Below are 7,110 nucleotides of genomic sequence, written 5' to 3'. Positions count from 1 at the left end.
TTTTTTAAACTGTTATTCACCAAATCAAAATAAAACTTCACACGTATTTGATGCTACAAAACACAATTGTAAGTCATAAACATCTCTCTTCCTTATCAAAGTAAACAAGACAATCAAGCAACATAAAGTTATATTGAACAAACCAACACAAACGCATGTTTTAAATAATAGTTTCAACAGCGGCTCATTTTATAGTCTTTTACAAACCACCTTGTTTAACATCAATTGGTACAAACTCATTTACGCGTGATTCATACATTATTGTCTAACTTTAACTCATCCTCATCACCGAAACAACATAGCAAGGTATAGGCTACTTTGATGTTTCCAGTTTGACCAACACAAGATTCGAACTCAGGCCAACCAACTCGTCGACTGATAATAATAATGTTATGGTTTTATTTATTGTCGCTCTACAACAGCTAAGGTCTTTTAGCGACAGAGCTCATTTTTAATTTATATCAGGTTTACGATGTTATCACATTATTACCCGACTCACTCTCACTGCGCTATGCAGGATAGAACACAATCGGTACCGTTTTTAAAGTCTTCGGTTTGACCCGACCTGGAATCGATCTCAGATCTACCAGCACCAGAGCCGAAGGTGAAACCACTCGGCCACTGAGCTCGTAACTCGTCGACTGTGCAGAAGCGCTCAGCATCGCGCGTTTTATAGCAGTGATCGTGAGCAGGGCTTGGAAAACAATAGGAAAAAAGAAACAGAACGATTCTTTGCTTTGCGAAATTGCAACGTTAGAAAACGTTAAAACATTGTTTAATTTGCAATTTGAAGTTGGTAGGCCATTATTTTTATTTTCTAATATTAAAACGTCAGTGAAACGTTGGAAAAACTCAAGTTTTTTATTGAAATATTTTGTCTTCAGAATCAATAATGAAATAGAACAATAGTTTATTGTATCGTTTTGTATATCGAGTTTAATTTGAAGCAAAATTAAAAGAGCAAATTTTTCAAAAAATGGAAATATCCAAGTTTTGTTTAATACAGACCTGAATGCGAATCAAAATTATTGAGGAGTTCTAAATGAAACACAATTTATAGAGGACAACTTCTTTGTGTATCATTCGATGAGCAAGCAATATGCCTTTGTTGCTATGAGGGTGAGTTGTGGGAACGCCTGTACGATACTTGCAGGAAGTGGGCCTATTGTACGTGCTATTTTAGCTCGAAATGGAATATTAAACTTATTTCAACTAAACCTCTAGCAAGCTATTCGATCGCTATTTGTGAATGGCCACAGGCTTGGTAATTGGTTCAAGTTCCATTTTGTGGTTCCAATCTCAGTTCGACTCTTACGCAGGACAAGTTAGCCTACGGCTTTCTTGAACAAACAGTAACTTACATGACACTGACAGTTATCGCTGTTCAGTGCTGGGGTGGTCAATATTTTTTGCAAGAGAACTATTGTGGCATCAAGGAATGCTGTGGTGGGCCGCACAAATAATTTTTAGATATGTTGACTCTTACATTAGAAAAGAACGCATTTCGTAGCCAGTATCTAGCGCTACATGTTGTTAATGTTTATCTTAGAATATCGCGGTAACAAAAACAATCGAACTACGCTCCTGCCACTGCAAGTCCAAGGTCCTTTGACAACACTTTTGACTTCTTTAAACGAGGCCACTTATTTTGTGCACTTTTAGTAGGGGAGCGATTTCATCAGAATACTCATTGCTAAGCAGCAGGAGTGTCGTCTCTTTGCTGCATAATTGGGGACAGTACTTTTAAATAGACCGGACCCCCGCCCATTTTTTAACACACGTAGCTGGGGAAATTGAAAAATGTTATTGGAACACCCAGTGAATCAATCCCACCCGACTTCTGTTGGCCTATAAATCAACTTTTTATTCATTGTTCCTAAATCTTAGTAATTTTTTTTTTGTAATTTAATTTTCTTTCCTTATAATCAAAGTCAATAAAAAGTTGAAAAAATTAAAGATTTTCAGTCAAACATTTTATCTTCACAATCAATGATGAAGTGGAAGAATATTTATTGCACTGTTTGTATAACATATTTAACTTGGAACGTAATAAACTTTTTAACGTTGAAACAGCAGTTGTTTTCAATGAAAGGGCTATTCCAAGTTTTGAACATTGATTTATAGTTCACCAAATCACCAGGCCATAGCAGGCATTTCTATCTAGAACAGCGTACTGTTCTTTCATGAGATAAATCAAGGGCTGTAGTCGAAGGGACTCCACTCTGCAATCGACCACATATCGTGTAAATGGTATCTGTGTTATAATTATTAATTATACTAAACAGAACTATTAAATTATAAATTATGTGTTAAAATTAATTATTTATTATTAAACGTTTTAACTAAAACTGCAGTTGTTTTCAATAAAAGGGCTATTCCAAGTTTTGAATCAAAAACATTGATTTAGTTCAGCAGGCCATAGCCCTATTAAGGGCCGTCGGCATTTCTATCTAGAGCAGGGTACTGTTCTTACGTGAGTGAAATCAAAGGCTGTAGTGGAAAGGGATGCTTTTGAGAGGTGTCAAACCAACGCCTTATCAAACAGCGAACGAGAGATCTCACCACTCGTCTGCGCAGCCAACATTACTCAGCTTTAAACAAAACAAACTTTATAGATGGAAACTCCTTTGTGTTTCATTCGATGAGCAAGCAACATGCTTTTGTGGCTGAGGGTAGGCTAAGTCGTGTGAACGCCTGTACGATGCTTGTATGAACGAAGGTGTGACATTTATGCGTGACGGAACTGCATTGCATAATATGTATGTTGATTCTGTTGTTTTTCGCTGACTTCTACATAAGCTTATACCACCCATCGTGTGATGGTATCTGTGTTATAATTGCATTCTATGTTATAATTGCATTCTATGTGGTGTGTTACTGAAATAAAGGAAGGAAAATCAACTGGATCTACAGCAACGTTTTGGTGAGAAAGAGAGCCAAAGTAGGCGCTTGCTTTCTAATCATGCGGTCCTGGTTCGACACCTGGCCTAAGCTGGTTGTTGATAAACACCTCTCACTTGACAATTGTTTTCTTAGTACAACGTATTGTAAAAGATTTGTTTTTTCACATTCAAGTTTTTTTGGTTGAACTAAAAGAGCTAAAGGTATTAGCCAATTTTTGTGCGTTGTCAAATCGGTACAACTGCAGAAAAAGTTTCATCTCTTCAGAAACATGGCCTTACCTTACAGTGCTTTCATCTTCTTTATTAAACAGTCATTCACCTTCTGCAGCTGGTTTCATTAGGGTGCTGTCAACAGGGTCGGTTCAGAAGATAATTTGGGTCTAGCACCAATAAAAAAATCGTTCCCAAAACTTGCAATTGCATCACTTTAAAATACAAAAACACAGGAAAAAGAAGATTAGAGCAGTGTTTGCTTTTATAAAAATAAGGCGCTGGTGAATATAAAATATGTACTTCAACAAAGCAGGATAGCTCCAAAGCACATAAAGTGGCTAATACCTTTAGCTCTTTTAATTCAAGAAAAAAAATTTAACCCTATCTTAATACGAGCTGTTTTCGTACGTGGAAAGTAGCTTACGTCACGGGCTATCTTAGCCCCGTGCTAATTAATCGCTAATAACGGGAGCTATGAAAATCACAGAGCCAAAATCTTTTACAAGATAATAGCCATGTGTATTGTTGCATATAAAAATTAAATTTTTACCCAACAAAGTTATTGAAATAAATTGTTTGAGATGAAAAAACGTCAGAAAGTCGGTTTTTATTCTAATTTCCCAAAAATAGCTTTAAAATTGAAATTTTTGAATTATAACATAAAGTAATGCTAAACTAAACAAAAAGTTACTTTTTCTCAAAATTTATGTAAGATAGTTTTAGGCGTTGTTACATTTCAAAGTAATTGCTCTAACATTTATATTGCACCAACATTAACATATATATAACTGACATTGCACGAAAATGTCTAGCCGCACCTGAGACAAAATGCTTATTGTGAAGGGCAGGAAGGTAGAAAAATGACCAGTTTAGGTTTAGAAAATTCGCAAAGAATAAAAACTAAAAGTCAAGAAATTTCACATTTCTAGCATATTTCCTTCTGTGAAATATTTCACTACTAGAGTGGGGCGTCCTCATAAAGCTCCGTGCCGTTACAGATAGGGTTAAAGGTGAAAAATCAGATCTTTTACAATACTTGCTAAATGTTAAGAGAAATTTTTGAAAATATTGAAAAAGTTAAGCCTAATTTACGCACGGTAGGCTCTTTCCTTATTTCCAACTTTTAAATTCACAATTTGAAGATCTCACCTCTCATGGGTCAAGGTTTTGTCGAAACAACAGAGAATACACGTAAGTCTGCACAATGCAATAATCATTGATAAGATGTAAATTAAATGAAAAGTCAATATTGTGCGTGTCTCACGTTTGGTTGTAGACACGCAGTGCAAAAGCTGTTACGTCGAAAGCTTTGGCGTGTTTTCAACAAAAGTACGTCTTCTACTTTTCTCACAGCCCTTTGCATTTCTATACAGGCAATACACTGAAAGTGGGTGTGCGTATTAGTGGACTGGGAAGAGGGGAGGGGTCAAGATGGTGCACACACATTGCATTTGCTATATTTTAGCAGAGAAAGATTGAAATCAATGGATTTTTTCTGAGCTGTTTATTCTGTCGTTGTTCTAACAAATTACGTCATGAATTCTCAATCTAACACGTCACAGCTTGTCAACATTTTCTCATTGTCAGCATTTTGGCATAATAATGTGATTGACAGCTACTGTAAATCCAATTCACTAATACGCACAACTGTACGTTGACTAATTCTGCCAAAACATCATCGATACCAGGTTGGCAATTTAATTTAATTCAACCATCACCTTTATACAGCATGACGTCGCTGCTGGGATTCTAAGTGTGGAAATAAAACAACTACAAATCACTCAAATCAACAATGACAACTTACCTAGCTTGGAACCGCCAAGCGCAAATATTAATAACTCCACTACCTAAAATCTCCTTCAAATTGTTTGCTCCCAAGTAATTTATCATAATAAAAATTTCCAAAGTAGTTGCTCAATATTCGAAGGTTTCTTATGATCTCAACAATGTAGCGTGATGCCGGACAATAATATCTCGGTAAACGATCGGCAACATGGAAATGCAACTAGTTTATGGAACTAGTTTGTGTAAATGCAAACCTGGTATCGGATGATGATTTGGCAGAACTAGCCGAAGCACTAGTGTCTATCACAATATTTTGCCAAGATGCTAATGGGAAGAAAATGTTGATCAGCTGTGACGTGTGGCTTGAGGATTTATGACGTAATTTGTTAGAATAACGACAAGTTGCATATGACACCGATGCTGCTATGACCTTCTTACATATTACGTGTTTTTTGTCACAGAACTAACAGTTTTAAAAATGTTTTTCAAACATTCCAAGTTGTCTTCATTTACGTATTTCACGAAGATTTTACTCTGTAACCTTGCTCTGGTGGCATAGGAACAACTGTAACTTTTGAAATTTTTGAATTATAACTATACAAAACAAAAAATAAGTTGTGTTCATTAATATAAGGCATTTTTGAACGTTTCTACATTTCATAGTAATTGTACTACCATTTATATTGCACTAACATTAACATATATATAACTAACATTGCACAAAAATGTCTAGTCACCTGAGACGAAATGCTTATGGTGAAGGGCAGGAAGGGAGAAAAATGACCAGTTTAGGTATAGAAAATTCGCAAAGAATGAAAACTAAAAGTCAAGAAATTTCACATTTCTAGTATATGTCCTTCTGTGAAATATTTCACTATAAGAGTGGGGCGTCCTCATAAACCCCGTGTTGTTACAGATAGGGTTAGAACCTGCTTCGAGACATTTTTTCTTGACTGAGTTAATGGCAATGGAAAGAAAAGAGCAAATCGCATACGTCATGGGCATTTGACCGATAATCTTGAATGAGGAAATTTAAGTCTGTAGAGTCTAGATTGTAGAAAGAAGAACGCAAGTCTGCTTCCAATAGTGTAAGGTAAGTCAATGATCGAACTTTTGTTTTGAAGTTTTTCAGATTTGATTGTAATGAGAAAGGATGCTTGTTCATCAAAATGTAAGTTGACTAAATTATTGCAACGATAAAATCAAAATTCTAAAACTTTTGGGCCATACTAAAAGATCAAGATACGGAGTCATTAAATTCTGCATAAAGGTAAAGTTAACGGAAGGAGAAAAAGAGACAGACCACCAAGGCGATGACATAACAATATCTAGGCATAGACCGAACTCAATATGACGACACTGGGCGAGCTAGTTAAAAACCGTGACTCATGGAAACAGATAACCCATGTTGATGCGCAATCTGCTTCAAGCAAAGATGGCGATTGAATATAAATCAGTGCAAAAAGTGAAGCATCTCAGGGTAGGTCATCAATAACGATTGATGTTTGCTGTTTCTGGATTGCTTGTGACAATTTCCTACTTTTTCCCTTGTATGCTGGCAATTACTTGGTTAGGGAAATATTGCTCGCCTTCATGGCTGGGACGGGTAACTTTCCATTTTGTATAACAAGAGTTTCCATCAAACCTTTGTCACAATTTTTAAACTGATTTTCAAAACCCTATCATAGCATTTTTGTTTTCTGGTGATTTGTGATGCCACACTTTGCGATCCTTAGCAATGAGACCTGCGGGCCACAAACCAAAAAATCTCTCCTGAAAAGTAATAATAAAAGAGTGGAAAATAGGCCACATCTGAAATTATCGAAAAACGAGGCACGGTCAACGTTCGATAACCTAGGCTATGCTACATATATGGAAAATTGACAGCTGCAAATCATTCAAATCAACAATGAAATCTTAGCTAGCTTGGTAACTCCAAGCACAAACATTAATAACTCTTGGAAGCACAATCTCCTTCAAATTGTTTGTTCGCAATTAATTTATCATAATAAAAACTTCCAAAGTATAGCTGCTCAACATTCAAAGGACTCTTATGATCTCAACAATGTGCCGGACAATAATAGCTCCGTAATCGATCGGCAACGTGGAAGTGCAAACTAGTTTGTGACTTCGCGTTTGTGACTTCGAAGTGGAAGGTTCTTCAAACTGTTGGTTTATACAGGGGTTCATAACCTTTTTGTCTCGTTTA

The sequence above is a fragment of the Aplidium turbinatum genome, chromosome 1 (assembly GCF_918807975.1).
Source record: "Aplidium turbinatum chromosome 1, kaAplTurb1.1, whole genome shotgun sequence".
In the NCBI taxonomy this organism is placed as follows: domain Eukaryota; kingdom Metazoa; phylum Chordata; class Ascidiacea; order Aplousobranchia; family Polyclinidae; genus Aplidium; species Aplidium turbinatum.
This window is presented reverse-complemented; position numbering follows the sequence as displayed.